The sequence below is a fragment of the Lytechinus pictus genome, chromosome 12 (assembly GCF_037042905.1).
Source record: "Lytechinus pictus isolate F3 Inbred chromosome 12, Lp3.0, whole genome shotgun sequence".
Classification (NCBI taxonomy): domain Eukaryota; kingdom Metazoa; phylum Echinodermata; class Echinoidea; order Temnopleuroida; family Toxopneustidae; genus Lytechinus; species Lytechinus pictus.
This window is the reverse complement of record NC_087256.1, coordinates 10,798,356-10,816,847: the sequence shown is the minus strand read 5'-3', so window position 1 is coordinate 10,816,847 and position 18,492 is coordinate 10,798,356. Positions and strand designations below refer to the sequence as shown.

Sequence of the window (18,492 nt, the reverse complement as noted above, 5' to 3'; positions counted from 1 at the left end):
GAGGGCTTTTTACCGTGTTTAAATAAAATAAATCAATCAAAATCAATGTTTTGTAAATCATGAAAAGGATGAGTAATAGGGGGTATTCCTACATTAATATTGCGAGCACAAAGCGCGAGCAGAAAAATGTTGATATTGTGATCTAAAACTGGATAATGATTCAAATAGAGAACAAGTTGAGTATTTTAATAAACATGCGCGCGCGTGTTTCATATTTAGACCTAGAATCTAGGCATTCTAAATACATCTTTAATCATGAAAATCATGAAACTTTGATATTCCGATCTGAAAAAAGAGTCAATTGCAGCTTTATATTTCAAGCACTTTGTAGGAAAATTGTAAGGTGGATATGGATTGCACTTAAAAAAGAGAGCTAAAATTGTTATAATTATTACTTTGAGTTTTGACATGGGACCGGGACATCCTTACGACATGTCATGAAAATGATGACTATCTTCCTATTCCTCTTGCTAAGCGCGAGATGAAACAAAAGGGACAATTTAGTTATTAAATTAATATCATATTTATTAACGCCTAATGATGGCGCGAAATCTGATGATATTAAGGCATAAAAACTGGACATTTCACTTTTGTAATTATGAATAGGATGCATCAGTTAATATATTTTTAACCATTAATGCGAGCGCAAATCGCGAGCTAAAATTTTTGATAAACCATCATGAAAAGGGGATTTTAAGTAGTTTGTTGTATAATCAATATTAAAACATACATAACTCGCCAATCAAAATGCCAGCGTGCAGCGCTAGCTGATACGTCTTGACAATCAGACCTGAAAAGGGATATTTTGAAAACTTTATGGAATACACGAAAATAATAGGTACCTGATAAATCACAATTTGCGAGCGCGCAGCGCAAGCTGCAAATGTTGATAAAATTATTCAGACCATAAAACTGACATTTTTACAGAGCACTTTTTAAAAAATCAATTTGTAAATCACACAAAATAATGAAAGTTCGATCTCTGAGGTGAAATATGTTTCGTATATTGACTTCTACACTTGATATTTGAGCTCCATATTGAACAAGATATGTAAATCACCTAACAGGCAATGCGAGCGCGAAGCGCGAGCGAAAATTTTATATAGTGGCACGAAAGATTCTTTTTATTTTCCAAGTTTTCCGCTCATCTTATTTTATGCGCTGGTCGTCCTTTTCTTCTTTTTCTCCTATCTTTTTCCCTCCTTTTTTCCTTTTTCCTTCATTCTTTCATTCTTTCCCTTTTTTTCTTTTTTTGCTCCGCCAATAAGGGGGGGGGGGGGGGCCTCGGCCCCCCTGGATCCGCCTATGGGGACAAGGGGCGGGAAAATTTGACAAGCAAAAAAAAAGTTATCATCCCAAAAGTACGGTCATCTCGTCCCAAAATACATGTTTTATTTCGATTTAGAATGATGTATTTCTTACCATTATAAAAGACAAAAAATAGTAGGGGGGACATTTGATATTGTGTCCCCCCTACTATTTTGAGTAGGGGGGACGCGTCCCCCCTGTCCCCCCTGGGATTTCCGCCCATGGTTCAATGATAAAAGAAGTTTCATCTTTAAAATTTCTTGGTGTCATAATCGATAATAAATTAACGTGGTTAAATCATATTGATGCCATCTGCAATAAGATATCTAAGAACATATGCATAATGTACAAATTGCATAATTTTCCACCAAATATTTTAAAGATGCTGTATTATGCTATTATTTCACCATTTTTAAATTATGGCATTCTTGCCTGGGGAAGTGCTGCGAATTTTTATTTAGACAGATTACGTAAACTTCAAAAACGTGCAGTCAGAATTATAAACAACTCCCCTTTTTACGCCCATTCTTATCCTATTTTTCATTCACTTAAAATTTTAAATATTTATGATATGTACAAGTATGAAATGGGACTTTTTATGTATCTATGTTCTAAAGGACTTTTACCTTCTTTTTTATTGAACTGTTTTAAATTAAATTATAATATTCATGAATACCCTACTAGAAATGCTGCAAACTTCCACTTTCCTAAAATAAGAACTTGCCTTTCTCATAAATCTATTTTCTTTCGTGGCCCACTACTTTGGAATTCTTTGCCGGTTAATTTGAAAACATCTTGTTCATTTAATATTTTCAAACGTAACTTCAGAAACTTTATATTTAATAATTAAACCTGTTTGTAAATATTTATATATATATATAATCTAAATCTTACCATTTGTGTATCTATGCCTTTGTATTGTCTTCTAATTGTTTTTTTTTACTTTTGATATTGTCAATAATTATTATTCTTTTTAAAGTAAGTTGGGTCGGCCTTTTTATAAGGATATTCTTTTCCTTTTTGGCTGCTTCCCAGGTAACAATACAGCGTTGGACCAACGTTGGATCAACGTTGGGAAATTTTTTCCCAACGTTGCCTCAACGTTGGCAGGCAAACGTTGCATCATCGATAGAAGTGCACGCGCATACATCGTCAGACCAACAACATTTCCAACGTCAGTTCAACGTTGTCCAGCAACAATGTTTCAACGTTGTCTGGCAACGTTGATCCAATGTTGGCTAAATAGTCAAATACAACATTGCTACAACGTTGGTAAGCAACGTTGCATCATCGATAGAAGTGCACGTCCATACATCGTCAGACCAACAACATTTCCAACGTCAGTTCAACGTTGTCCACCATCAATGCTCCAACGTTGGTATAATGTCGGCTGAGTCATCAATAACAGCGTTGCTGCAACGTTGATGGGCAACGTTGCAGCAGCGTTGGACGTGCACGTGCATACATCGTCAGTCCAACATTGTTACAACGTTGTCACAACGTTGCTCCAACATTGCTCCAACGTTATTCCAACGTATGGCAGTAATTAACAAAACATTAATTGGTTTCAAGGTGAAGTCCGCCATTACAACTCTACACTCTAATCTTTATCATCATGTCTTATCCTATCCTAAAATCCTACATCCTAATCCTATATCCTATTCCTATCATCCTACACCTATCCACTGTATCCTATCATTGACTCCTATATATAGAGCAACTTTGCTATACTTGGCAGAATACAGTTAATATCATTTTCCACACATAACCTTGAAAATTTCACTTAGAATAATATGTTTTGATTATAAATGATATGGTAAAGGAGCCACATACTTTTCTGAAACTTTTCATGGTGGAAATATTGAATAAACATAAATACTCTAATTATTATAGCAATATTACCTAAAATTTTGGTCATTTTCTGATGTAATGAATATTCATGAGTGCATAATCATTATGTCCAGATGAGGCAGGTATGGCAGCGTTGGTCCAATGTTGGTCCAACGTTGGGTGACGTTGATCCAACGTTGGTATAATGTTGGTCCAATGTTGATGGAAAGTTGATTCAACTTTAGTCCAATCTTAGTCCAACGTTGGCGTAAACGTTGATTCAATGTTTGTCTAATATCGGTTAAATGTTGTTGTAACGTTGATTCTTTGTTGGTCTAATTTTAAACAAATCCAACGATGCGCCATCTCCATCAAACAGTTTTCAACACTGTGCCATCATCATCTGTAACCTGTTCATGATTCTATCAAAAAACATTACAACTATTATTACAGCTATTCATTTCTTTTCATTCTTTCTGTTACAAGTCTCTTCACATAATTAAGAGGAATCAAGAGAATTACGTGTAATATTTATTGAGGCCTTTGTAGCATTCAAACCTTTTTGACATCCTCTTTTTCTCAAACAAGACTAATACCAAAAAAACATATGCATATGTAATAAGAATTAAGATGTATTACATTTTCTTGCGAGTTGCAATCTCTGTTTCTGTCTACAATTGTTTAATGACTCGGTATGCAATGCCAATTGCAACGTCAGTAATTATCACAAAAACTCACATGTGTAATTGCAGTCTCTCAGTATTTACAAAATCTAAAAAGGAGGTCGCGTAACATGGCGTCACTCAGAGTAATGTCGCTACTGCCTACTGTAACTAAAGAGTGCCTCTTTTTGATTAAGATAGAAGTCAATTGATATCTCAATATGCATGGCCATGGCCTAGTCTCGCTTGTGCCATAACTATTAAATGATATTTCAGCGTCAAGTGTAGCATGCCTCACATAGCAACTACAGGTTTGACTGCAGTTGGAAAACACTCGGTCCAGGCTAGGCCAGGCAGGACCAAGCAGGTCAATTCAAGGCAGCGTATAATAAATAAGGCAGGAATGCCAGGTAGCAAGTCATTGGGTGATTTCAAGTACGGTGTACGGTGTTGAGAGCGTGAAAGGGCTGCTGAACTGAGCTCCAACACCAAGCGTAATATTATTTTTCATTGAAATGTATTAAAACTCTAATGATTTGCTCTCATCTTAAATGTAAAAGATAATTTTACGGAGATGGTTCGTCGTGTTCGCCCCCTGTTCGTGAGCTATAGTTCATCAACACCAACACTGAACTTTAAATCACGATTCTCCCAATCCCTGGGGGTCGGTGTTGCTGAATCGGGAAATTGCATGTAGATCATCAACACCATGCAGCCACAGTGCAGTGTTGGGTTCAGCAGATGACAATCAACACCAGCCTTCAACACAAACTGCCGGAAATACACCATATTTTCCGAGGTCAATCTCAACACCAGCCTGATTCAAGTACGGTGTTGTCACAACAACAACACCAGATTTCAACACTGTACTTGAAATTAATAAAATCACCCAATGACTGTTGCTTTGCCCTTGGTATCGCATACTCGTTCCCACTCACACGTATTGCGAGGTTAGTATTAGTCACTCACACAAGCTAATTACGAGGTTAGTTAGTAGGCCTATAGTTACGTATTGTATTACCGGACACTATCATGATTCCGGACGCGCATAGTACTGCGTACGAAAACAATTTCGTACCGTAAGACTTCCGCAATTCAATTTCACAGAGCAATACATAGAACAAGATTGCTAAAACAAGGCGAAAAATCCAACTTTTACCTTATTTATCTCTAAAATGACAGAAAATGATTAAAATATCATATAAGGTAGTTTTGCATTAACAATTGATATATTTTCTGATGAAAAAATGGGCCTGATTTTGCCGAATTTCAGTCTCGTCCGCTCCTTTGATCGAATGATGAAGTGTGGTGTATTGTGGTTAATCGTCATTTTTAAAGCACTGAAATAAAGGTGTCCGGTAATACTAATAGGATACACTGCCATATGTTATACTGTGCAGTGACTGGTGTTAAGTACTACTTTACTACTACTTACACGAATATAGTAGCGTCGGACTGTACGCGCACAGAAGCTGACTCCGGGATCTTTCGGAGGGGATCAATGGTTGCAGTTACCGATTATCTGCAAGTGCAAAGAAAATTCCACTGTAGATTGTAGGTCCTAAATATGCAGCTTATAAGTACTGTTCCAGATCACTAGATATTCTGGAATTTAATTGTAATATCCAGTCCAAATTCTGCCAGATTCTTCAAGTTCAAAATTGAAGGAAGCAGACTACACAGACATGACAGAAGGAGTCCGACGTCACGACTAATTCTGCGCATCAGAATAGTATGGTATTTTTAAATAGGCACATTTGATGCTTGTATTTCCTTCTTCAATTTCTTCTAGTTATGTGACGTTAGGCCTATGACATATCTCGTACTTACTGAGAAAGGCCTAGCCAGCTGCAAAGGACGAGGGCGTTTCTGGAAATTCTGGTCTTGAACTACATTTTTTTCTTGTTTTTCTCTTTTAATTTCTATATTAATCGACACATTAATTTTGCATCCCCCGGTGTATGCAGCCTCTCTATTCTACCCCATCTTTATTTTTGTTTTCCCCTTAGACTTAGTTCCTCTTTCCCTTCCCATTATTTTCCTTCTCTCTCGATTTCTTTTCCCCTTATTGCTGGAGGATACCAAGGGTGACATGGATAGACAAGCAAACTTACTTGATCGACCCCCCCCCCCTTGGCCCCATTGGAAATTATGCGAGTAGTCGTCTGTATATCATTATCAATTCTCCAATTAACCAGTTTCTAACGTTCTCAACACTGGGTATGTTATGCCGGGATATTATGTTGACTGTCAAACAAATATCCAACAAACTATAGTTTCCAACATTGTGTCAATGTTAACTGTCAACAACTCTCCAATAAACTATTCCAATTACGCTGTCCACGTTGTGCCATTGTCCGTTGTTCAACAACTCTCCATCAAACTAGTTTCCAACTTTGTCAACGTTGTGCCATTGTCGACTGTCCAACAAATCTCCAAGAAAATAGTTTCCAACGTTGTTCCTTTGTCGGTTGTTCAGCAACTCTCCATCGAACTACTAGTAGTTTCCGACGTAGTCAACGCTGTGCCTTTGTTGGCTGTTCAACACCTATCCAATCAAACACGCGTTTCCAACGTTGTGACGTTGTTGGCTGTCCAAAAAATCTCCAACACACTAGTTTCCAATGTTGTGCCATTGTCTGTTGTTCAACAACTTTCCAACGTTGCCAACGTTGTGTCATCGTCGACTATCCTACTGATCTCCAATCTACCAGTTTCCAACGTTGTGCCAGTGTCAGTTGTTCAACAACTTTCCATCTAACTAGTTTCTAGCTTTATCAACGTTGTGTCATTGTATACTATCTAACTAATCTCCAATCTACCAGTTTCCAACGTTGTGCATGCCATCGTCGACTATCCAACAAATCTCCATCGAACTAGTTTCTAGCTTTGACAACGTTGTGCCATAGTTGGTTGTTCAACAACTTTCCATCGAACTAGTTTCCAACGTTGCCAACCTTGTGTCATCGTCGACTATCCAACTAATCTCCAACCTACTAGTTTCCATCGTTGTGCCATTGTCGACTGTCCAACAACTCTCCAACTAACAAGTTTCCAACGTTGCCAACGTCGTGTCATTGTTGATTGTTCAACAACTTTCCAGCGAACTAGTTTCCAACGTTGCCAACGTTGTGCCTTTGCTGGCTGTCAACAACTATCCAATCAAACGTGTCTCCAACGTTGTGACATTGTCGACTGTCCAACAACTCTCCAACTTACTAGTCTCCAACGTTGTGCCATTGTCGACCGTCCAACAAATCTCCAACAAACTAGTTTCCAAATTTGTCAACGTTGTGCCATTGTCGGTTGTTCAACAACTTTCCAGCGAACTAGTTTCCAACGTTGCCAACGTTGTGCCATTGCTGGCTGTTCAACAGCTATCCAATCAAACGTGTTTCCAACGTTGTGACATTGTCGACTGTCCAACAACTCTCCAACTAACAAGTTTCCAACGTTGCCAACGTCGTGTCATTGTTGATTGTCCATCATCTTTCCATCAAACTAGTTTCCAACGTCGATTCAACGTTAATCCATCAAGTTTTTCCAACGTCCAACGACTTTCAAGTTTCCAACGTGGAGCCAACGTTGGCTTGTTACCTGGGTTAATTCCCTCTCAATGTTTTGTTATGTCTTTGATGTTATGTAAACTTTGTTCCTATGTATTTTATCACATTTGTGTTCATTTTTATGCAGAGAGCAAAATAAACTTGAATTGAATTGAATTGAATATAAACTGCACGAAATTAAATTTTATTCAAACGTATGAGCTATCGCATTGTCTTACGTCGACTCTCACGACCATGCAGTCAGTCGTGCAACTATTGATACTAATATGAAACCACTCGCAAAACCTCGTGCAACACTCGCATGTGATCGTACGACCACTCGCACGAGCACAATACGCGCATATGCGACTTACTCATGCACGGGGTTTACTGGTTGCTTTTGTTCTACGACAGCTGTTGCATTTTTGAAAGCCTCTGTGCGATCTTATGAGATGAATAGCGATTGATGTCTGTTGCAGCCTGCCGCGCGACAAAAAGTTCGCAAATGGTCGTACGTCAAATGTGAAAGAGGCTTTATTCACGCGGCATTTTTTTTTGATGCATGAGGAGAATGTATAAATCACTCCTTTCATTTATCTCTCTTTCGTTTCAATCATCCACCATTATTGATGTTAACAAAGTGGTTTGGTGGGACAGTGGTAACGGTCTTTCTACCACCGATACATGTGTACACTATTACAAAGCGTTTGGACTCAGGGAGCTTTCTTGCAGTTCGGGCATATCCCAAGTACTCTGTGAAGGTAATAATGTTAGTTACTTTCAAAATTTACGTTGCTCCTTAATCAGATCGTGGTCACATTTACAGTGGTGGATCTTAAGCCGAATTAGAAACAATACTATGGAGGGACAATGATCATAGTGGGCGCGTCGTGATCTAGTGGTTCTGACACTCGCCTTTCAAACAGAGGGTCGCGGGTTCGAATCCTAGCCATGAAGTGTTTTCCTTCAGCAAGAAATTTATCCACACTGTGCTGCACTCGACCCAGGTGAGGTAAATAGGTATACCCGGTAGGTAGAACTTCCTCGAATGCTCGAGCGCCCGATCGTGGTAGCCGTGCTAAAGCCGGGGTAATAATAATATTATCATGTTAAGCAGGTCCCGCTGGGAGAACAGTATTCAGAACTGAAGTGGGTACCCTGGGTAAAATATGACGTTATTATCATCATTATTATTTTTATTGTTCACAAAAAATAACTACTCCTGAAATGTATCGTCTCTCACCCGTGTTAGATATGCCACTGTATTACGCTGTCAAATACTCTAACATTTTTAGTTACTCTTTACTGATATACCGCAATCACTTACCCTTATTTCCGAAAGCTATTCAAAAGTTACTCTTTATTGCAGTATCAAACTCACAATAATGTTGCCATAATACTAACTGAAACTCTGATATAGATACCATTTGATACCTTTTTTAGGCTGGTCCTCTTCATGAAAATATCACAATCACAATGTTTTCATATGATTTTGTATTCTATCTGTATTCTGAAGTCCGATTTAACTTAGGCCGTGGTTTCATTATGCTAAAATTATTGCATCATGCTGAGAAGCTGGAAAAGCCAGAATTGTTTATGTTCCTCATCTTTATTGCGTTGCTTAAACATGTTCTAATGATGAAGAAAATTATTTTGGTTATTATTCTATTACCCTCTTCACACTGGCCACAAACACCGATACAGTATACCGGGACATCCCCACGACTGCCGCGGTGCTCCCTCAGTGTGAGGGCACACCGCTATACAACACAGTGATATACCACTTGTGATATGTTTACTATAATGTCGGGGGCGTCATGTTCTAGTGGTTATATGACTCTCTTTCGATCTGAAGGACGTGGTTTCGATTCCCCGCCCTCAAGCATTTCCGGTTTATTAGAGTCGGGTCACTCATGGGGTCACAAGCCTACACGTGTTTTGTTACGGAGGAAAAAAAAATCACTTGCTGCAGTGTGAATGGGTACATGAAATTTATCCCGGGACTATGCCGAGATAACTTTTCTACTGTGAATGCATTTATAGCGGGTTTGTAGCGGTGTCACCGCCCCGTGACAGCACCGGGATAAATTTGAAAACCAGTGTGAAAGGGGTACCAGAGAGTTAACTTATGATTGATTGGGGTGTATTACCGTCTTCACACTGGCCACAAACACCTCTACAGTACCGGGACTGTCCCGAGACTGTAGTGGTGTTGCCTTCAGTGTGAATTCTCGGACCCGTAATAAACTACATGTACCCCGGGATAACCTCGCCTCGCTATAACTCCGCAACAAACTATCGCGAGGCAAACCATAGTAATAGCAGCGGGACAGCCCCGCGACTGTCGCGGTGTTCCTTCAGTGTGAAGGCACATCGCTATACAACACTGGGATAAACCACTCGTGACATGTTTACTATAATGTGGGGGCGTCATGGTCTAGTGGTTATGACTCTCGACTTTCTATCTGAAGAACTTGTGTTCGATTCCCCGCCCTCAAGTATTTCCGGTGTCAGAGTCGGGTTACTCACGGGTCACAAGCCTGCACGTGTTTTGTTGCCGTCCGAGGACATAAAGAGAATGGATGCATGAAATTTATCCCGGGACTGTGCCGGGATAACTTTGCTACTATGAATGCATTGAAAGCAGGTTTATAGCGGGTTTATAACGGTGGTGCCGTCCCGCGACAGCATCGGGATAAATTTAAAAACCAGCGTGAAGACGGTACAAGACTACCGCTTAAACAGTGGCGTAACAGGCGGGGGGGGGGGGGCAGGGGGGGCAAGTTGCCCCCCTGGCGGATTTCACCGGGAAAATAAAAGAAAAACGGGAAAAAGAAAAAAAAGGAGGGAGAAAGAAATGGAAAGGGGAAGGAAAAAGGAAAAGTAAATGAGGAAAAGGAAAGGGAAAAGTGAAAAGAAAACGAAGAAAAAACAATTTTTTAATGGAAAAAGAAGAAAGGGGGAAAATGTACGAAAGAAGAACATTTGAGAAAGAACAAATTATTCCGAAATAGGCCAATGTAATGCAATAGCACGGTGGGAAATAAATTAAAAGTTGACAAAATGGCAAACAATAGCGGGAAACGAAGGTAAAATGTAATTAGTCAAAAGCTAAATTGGAAAACAAAGAAAAGGGACAAGAAAAAAAATAATAACACGACCGGGCTGCCAATGATTGAAATTAAAAAGCGGGAAAAAAGATGGACTGCATACAACATTGTGCTATAAGCTTGCTAAATTTTATGCAAATAAGCTACCGGGGCTTTGCCCCAGACCCCACGCAGTAGGGGCTCTTCATTAACCTTCAAATGGCTCTATAACGCCCCCCGTTCAATCACGTTCAATCACTGGCATTCAGGCGCGGGAGGAAATAAAAGAAATTATAGCAGACAACATATAATGAAATGAATGGAATCAATGAAATGTGTTATTTGCTGAATATAATGGAAAATTCTGTCACATAATTAGAATTTAATTTCAATAGGCAATTTTTTCCACCTCGCTTTGCACGCTGGCGACTTTTAATTTTTTTTCCCACATTGCTATGTTTTGCCCCCTCAAAATATTTGGTTCATTACGCAACTGGGTTGAATAAATGTGTGGTGTACAAGCTATATTCTGTATATGCCTGCGATTTGATTAAAATTAGTTCCGGGGGCTCTGCCCCGGACCCCAACCGCACAGCACTGCGTGTAGAAGGGTTGGGCTATGGCCCCAAAAGGTTCTACAAACAAGAACAAAAAAAGGAGGAAAGAAAAGCATAGGAAAAGTGTAGGATTTTATTTACTGAATATAATGTCAAAAAAATAGCTCAATGTTAGATTCTCATGAAAAGGTGATTTTTTTTTCTCGCTCGCTTCGCTCGCTCGGGACTTATATAAAGCAGCTTTTTAGCACATGTGCTATACTGCGCCCCTCTTTTTTTTTTTTTACTCTTCACGCTACTGCCGCAAAGAATCCTGTTAGACCACAAAAAAGGAATCTAAAGAGAGAAGAGTTATCTGGATATCATGTCAAAATCAATCTCAAAATTTGATTTTTGTATAAAAAGGTCAAAATTTTTGCTCACTCGCTTCGCTCGCTCGCAACTTTAAAAAAAATAATATAAATTCTGCCCGATACGCAATATCTGGCCTTCTCAAAATAGTCGCCTCATTACACCATTACGCCTGTTCATACCATGATATGACCGGGAAATTTTTGGCTTTTGCCCCCCCTGGCCACCGACCCTTGTTACGCCGCTGCGCTTAAAGACCATGGAATCAGTTTGATGTTTCAATAATCGTCTCTTCCGTGAATTAACAATCATTTCCTATAGGTTTTCACGATCCTGACTGATCTTTGAAATGGTTCAAAAAAGTATTTCAGTGATCTTTCTGGAATAGTCTTTCATTCGTCTTTCGGCAACCTTCCCCCTGTCTCTCAATTAACTTTCAAAGGTCTTACTCATGCCGTCTTCACACTGCTTTTCAAATTTATCCCGGTGCCACCACGGGACGACATCGCTATAAATGCATTCACATTAGAAATGTTATCCCGCCCGGGACAGTCCCGGGATAAATTTCATGTACCCATTCACAATTCAGCAAGTGATTTTTTTTCCTCCGTAACAAAACACGTGTTAGGCTTGTGACCCCATGAGTGACCCGACTCTAATACACCTGAAATACTTGAGGCGGGGAATCGAACACACGTCCTTCAGATTGAAAGACGAGAGCCGCAACAACTAGACCACGAAGCCCCCACATTATAGTAAACATATCACAAGTGGTTTATCCCGGTGTTGTAGCGGTGTGCCTTCACACTGAAAGAATATCGCCACAGTCGCGGGGCTGTCCCGCTGCTATTCCGGGGGGGGGGGGGCACTTACATTGACGAGTGGATACCATGCGCGACCCCAAAAACACGTAAAAAGGACGCCTTTTTCAAGATAGTGCACATTACGCACGTAACGTAATAAGGGTGTTGAAAACACTAAAATAATGAAAAAAGGGTATCTATTTTCGCTAGGAAAGCTACGTGTTTAGGGTCAAATTTGCGAGGGTATAAAAAATTTAGACTAAATTTTTTATAAATGATGTACTTTTTGCCCCAAGAGTCAACACTACGTGTTTAGAGCGGGGTTTAGAGTACGATTTTGCGCGAGATGTGGGAGGTGGGGCTGTGCTCAACCCAATCAGGTAAAGGTTAAACCGACGACAGTGACAAAACAATAAAATGTCGTACTTGTTTAGGGGGTCAATTCAGGGAATACTTGTCAAGAGTATCGCTTTGTTTCCAATGCTTGTTAAGGGTAGAGTTTCACACGCCAATACTAGTTAAGGGGTGCATTTTCAGAATATGGAAAATACGTGTTTAGGGTGCTTTTCGAGACCCCATGGTCGCGCATGGTATCCACTCGTCAATGGAAGTGCCCCCCGGGCTGCTATTACTATGGCTTGCCTAGTACTGATAGTTTGTTGATGAGTTATAGCGAGGCGAGGTTATCCCGGGGTAGTTTATTGTGGGTCCGAGAATTCACACTGAAGGCAACACCGCTACAGTCTCGGGACAGTCCCAGTACTGTAGCGGTGTTTGTGGCCAGTGTGAAGAGGGTATCAGACTTCATGCACAGTCGATCGATGTCTCTCCAAGTTTTGTGAAGATCACTGAAAAGACTGCCGAGAGGTCATTGAAGAGCCATTTTAACACATGAAAGAAAAAGGCATGAACATGATGATTCTGTGAGCTGAAAGAAAACCATTAGAATATCGCTGTGGGCATAATAGGAGTAGTGTAAGTTCAGCAAATCAACAAAATATCTGACAGTCTGTTAGATTTCTCTCGGGCATCTAGGTTAGTCTTTCATAGATCTTAACTGATCTTTCAAGGATATCTGGTAGCACGCCATGTGATCTTTAAGTGATCTCTCAATGTTCTTAATAGTCTTTAATAGACTTTCAGAGTTGTCTTCAACATTGGCGTAATCAGCCCCCAAACTTGAGGTTGCCGTGTATGGTACTTGGGGCAAAATTTATAAAGAAAAAAGGGGAAAAATGGGGTGGGGGGGGGGGGGGCTTGGTCCTCAAGTCCCCAGTTTGTACGCCAGTGGCCTTCAAGATCCCATACACAGTCATGATACAGGTATCTCCGGGAAAATAAAATTAGATATAGCCTTTCAGGGTTTTTCGGAACCGTTTCACAATGTTTTAAGCGACCGGGTAAATTATGCTAATCTTAGAGACTGCTCTTTTTTTTTTTTTGGGGGGGGGGGGGTCTTTCAGTGTTCCTTGAAGGGTCTTGATTCTGTAGAATGGGACCAGCATAATAATGTTACATTTAATTCATTGGGAATGACAATTTTTGTTTTGTTTGTTTGTTTGTTTAATCTCGGAACAGCTCCTGCAAAATTGTATAAAGTTTCACGAGACTTTGCACTGATCTCGAAGCCTGATGGGTCTCCATTGAGAGGATACTGTCTAAAGGGTTATATCGCGTTGTCCGCAACAGTGAAGAATTTAGTGGAGTGTGCTGGAAAATGTCTTGCCCATGATCAGTGTCAATCCTTCAATTGGCAACACCAAGATGGCCGCTGTGAGATCAATCGTAATACGTCATCCACAGCTGGTGAGACCTCAATGGAGGCACGTCATGGATGCAATTACTTTGAGCCTGTTCAATAGGGAGATCTCATCCTGAAGAAAAGTTCGTAGTAAAAATAGCAACAACAACAAAAAATGATAAAAAACAATGGTGACGATTTGAGGAAAATCCATTAAAGATTAAGAATTTAAAACTTCAAGTTTTGCCCTATATGTTTTGTAATATATAATGCATGAAGTTCAATTATTTAATGGTTCGTTGTTTTTTATTTTTGTTTCTTTTTAGGAATGGGTGTTAAAAAATGGGTGTGATTTTTCTATCGTTATAGCTGACGGTAAAGTCAAACCATCCTTGATTTTCTGCAAAAATGACGTGTCATTAAATTTTCTACCGTACGATATGTCAAACCTGCTCGCATATGACGTCACAAATAAAATTATTAAAATTCTAATAGCCTCTTTTATTCTTTGGTGGATTTTCGTCAAACTTTCGGCAATATTTTTTTTACTTTTCTTTAATTTTACAATAAACTATTTTGTCAGTGTAAACTTTCTCTTTTACGACGCTCTCTCATTCCTGTTCATGCGCAGTAATTAAGGCAGATTTCCCGAAATCAGATGATAATATCGCAACATTTATTTATCTATTTATTTTTATTTTGTTTATAAGAACATATTTATGCAGGTACAAATATCAGCGAAAAGCTGTTTTTCATCAATGACCTGATAAAAACAGGATTACGATTCAACAAATAACATCAATATCATACTGTTATAAAATAAAGTTCTGAGTTATAATTTTGGCAATGCTTAGTAACATAAATAAACAAATATTTTTACATAAATGAATGAACATAAAAATGAATAAAGTGTTAAGGTTATCACAACGGAAAAAATTAGATTTAAACCACAAATCGTATTATTTATTTACTGATATAAACCACTGAAATGATCAAGTAATTGATTAAATGGGGGCGCTATATATTATAAGAAATATAAATTTGAATGAAAAAACATGGGTAACAAAATCTAAAGCTACCTAATATTAAATTCGGGTGAATATAATTTTGGTGTTAAAAAGTATTTGTGTTGAATAATGCTGAAATTTTGAAATAAATCGGGCTACAATAAGAAAAGTACTGCAAATCTCAAACAGGCAATTCGGTGAAGCAGATCGTGACATGTATCAATGGGACAAATCTGTTATTTGTCGTTTACTTATTTATCAGCAAATTGGTGTTCTATTTTTTTCTTTCACCATTTCTCCCGCAGGCATATACCACAGATTGCGTATTGCTATTTCCTTCATAAATGTGATTCTGTATAAGTAAAGCTATTTAAGAAGAATGACTTTTTAGTAAAAAGTATTGGAGTTGATTTGAATAAATTCCGATCAACCATAACATAGCACTGAAAATCTCATTAAAATCGCGCGGATGTAAGAAAAGAAAGTTATGACATTTTTAAATTTCGTTAATTTCACAAACAGTTTTGTACCACCTGGTCGGTATGCAAATGGGGGAACTGATGAGATCGCCCACTCACTATTTCTTTTGTATTTTATTATAATGAAATATGAAATGTTTTCATTTTCTCCTCATTGTCCTATGAAACGAAGTTTTATTCCCTCAAACATGTGGAATTACCATTGTTTTAACATTTTATATTTCAGGCAAGTTGGGCCTTATTGTCAAGTCTGTAAAAAGTGAAATATTGTATAATTAAAACAATAAAAAAAAAGAAAATAGTGAGTTAGGGACATCTTCGACTCTTTCATTTGCATGTCATTGAGTTGTGCATATAACTGTTTTGTGAAAAATAAGCGAAACTTTAAAATGTCATAAGTTTCTTATTTTACTTAAGATTTTGGTGAATTTGTCAGTGTTATGCTTGTTTGATCTTTCTCTATTGATTCAACGCAAGATTTTTCTGGGGTGGACTTGACCTGTAAGATAGGATACTATAGTTTAAATTAGAGAGAGAGAGATTGAGGGTTTTCATCCTCCTTTTTTGCCGTTTTTATCTATTTTCCTTAATGAATGTTGCATGTTCATTTATTATCATTATTTGATTTGAAATAAAATTCTTGAGTCTTGAATATTGTTGATTTGTAGTTTTTCAGGGTTGTCAATGATAATCACGTACTGACTAACCCCCCCTCCCAGCTCTATGCATGTGTGTAATTGAGTTATTTTTGTCAGACGTGTATCAATCAGATATGATTATTTACGTCTGGACCGATCTTTAACGTTACTATCCGAAAGACGTGACCAGGGTTCGATCCTCTGCATCAATTTGTAACTTCCCAACGTAGCTTGGATTACAGACGCACGACACAACATGCTTTTTCACATACGGGGAAATATATTATTAACTGAGAGTAAATTATCACACAACTTTATACAACCTCTCAGAAACTCTCAAAAATCTATGTATGATTTCAGTTATAATAATCCAATGAATATGTAAGAAATGAAAAAAAAACTAAGACAACAAGAGGATCAACAAAATACATAAACCCTGCATCAAGATCGGGGAAAATGAAGTGTTGATTGCTTCCGAATCTGTTTTAGTATGGAATCACACTGGCTTTTAAAATGAAGCCCTCATTCCGTATTTGTCAACTGAAATATTTTATATTTGAATTCGCAATAACACATTTTACAAATGCAATATATCATTTGATTTTATAACTTCCTCGCTGAACATGTCGAGTGTATCAATAGAGAGTTTTTGCATTTACTAAAGGGAAACTCTCTACAACGCATCGATTCCTTTAAAAATGCAATTGAAATCACAACGGAGAGCTGAGAGACTTTTGTCGAAAGTTGGTGGAGCTGGGATAGCAGATCATCCGAAGATTTGCACCGGACGAACCATTGCAAATATGTTGTTGTCCAGAAATTCCGATATTGTCCCGGTCCACCAACCTTCGACAAAAGCCGCTCAGCTCTCCATTGTGATTTCACTTGCATTTTCAAAGGAATGGGTGCGATAGAAAGGAGAAATCACCTCTAACCTCTCTTAGAGGTTATGCAACCTGCTGCTCTTTTCTATTGTTCATTTACACGTATTTCCGAATGCATTACTCTTGCTTTACTCTTGAAAATGTTGGGCAACGTCATCTGTCCACACAACAATTGGTTAAAACATTCTGGGTAGTTTTAAATCAATAATGTGTGCTTTGGGGGAAAACTACACAGTACTGGTTCAAAACTACCCGAGGTGGTTAAACAATTTAACCAATGATTGTTGTGTGGACAGTATGATGCCCAACATTTTAAGAGTGTATCGTACCAATTTCCCTTTTGTACAATCCGTACCTGAAGATTCTTGAATAAATCGTAAATTAGAATTTCACGTCACAATTTTAGTCGGATACGAGTTCCCTTGTTTTGTTATATTATTGACATGATTGATGAGGATATTAACGATACAAGAAACTCCTCAAAGTGTCACAGTTCTTCAATTAAAAATGTCTATGGTTCGTAATAAGAACATCCTTCTTCCTCTTGGAATGCGCTATAATGGACTTGGTCTCTGGTATTGTAGTTGAGGTCACAGACGCCATCTTTGAAATTAAATGAGACGCAGTAGTCTTCTTTCAAGCACTCAGCAGCACAGCGGGTCTTAGACTTCTTATTGACAGTCTTACTTCTGCGTGTATCCCCGAAGACATCGGTTGGAGAGAGATGAAGCCTTGTAATAACTGGATCGGGTGATGGCGACTGGAGCTATGTAAACACATTAGAATTAAATTTGTTTCATTTCCGCAATAATTGGAAAAGATTGACGGCAAATTCGTTGACTCATAAGGAACTAACACTCATTTGCCTTATGTATCATAAAAGCAGTTGTGACTTCTAATTTTGGTAAACAAAAGAGGACAATAAATTTCTAAAAAAATATCGGAGACTTCTCACAAACATGCATCGTGTATACATGTTTAGGTAAAGGGGAAAATGAGATCTAAAACATTCATGCACTTCCTTAGAAACAAACACAGAATGATTACTCATTGTTTAAGACAAAGAACAAACGAATTAAAGAAATTGAAAAGGGTGCATTCCTTCACAAGTTCATTCTAATAATCGTTACAAATATTACACCCCAGCCAATGTTCGTTTGTGGCTCTTACATGAGTGAAAATCATTGATAAGAGTTAAATATTGAATCTCTCGAAAGGAGACATCCGAGATACATCTGTGATAGCAGGTGTAATATACAAAACATTGGTATTATCTCCCTGTTATTACCTTCACAGAGTACCTGGGAATAACCACCGACTTCGCATTCCTGGTCCTCAAGTCCGTCAGGTTTAAAATACGCCACACAATTGAAAGAAGTATCTGGAGAACCGAATCCACTCTTAAACCACCCTACAGTATTAAATAAATAAATAATATATATATATATATACACACACGCACACGAAGATGAGGTCAAATTAGAGATGTCGCTTCACACAGTTCTTTAATTATAATATAATGTATTTTAAGTAGTTTATTTGATAAAAAATAATGATTGAAATAATAATAACAATTGTAATGACAGTAATAACAATAC

The 18,492-nt window shown here is 38.3% G+C and overlaps 1 long non-coding RNA gene across 1 annotated transcript; it reads left to right on the top strand.

Annotated features, from left to right (window-relative positions):
* Positions 1-7,956: 7,956 nt before the first annotated feature.
* LOC135156119 (uncharacterized) lies at positions 7,957-16,024 on the top strand. The gene is made up of 2 exons (XR_010295247.1): positions 7,957-8,106; positions 13,724-16,024. It is a non-coding gene; the product is annotated as an uncharacterized LOC135156119 (long non-coding RNA).
* The last annotated feature ends 2,468 nt before the right edge of the window (positions 16,025-18,492 follow it).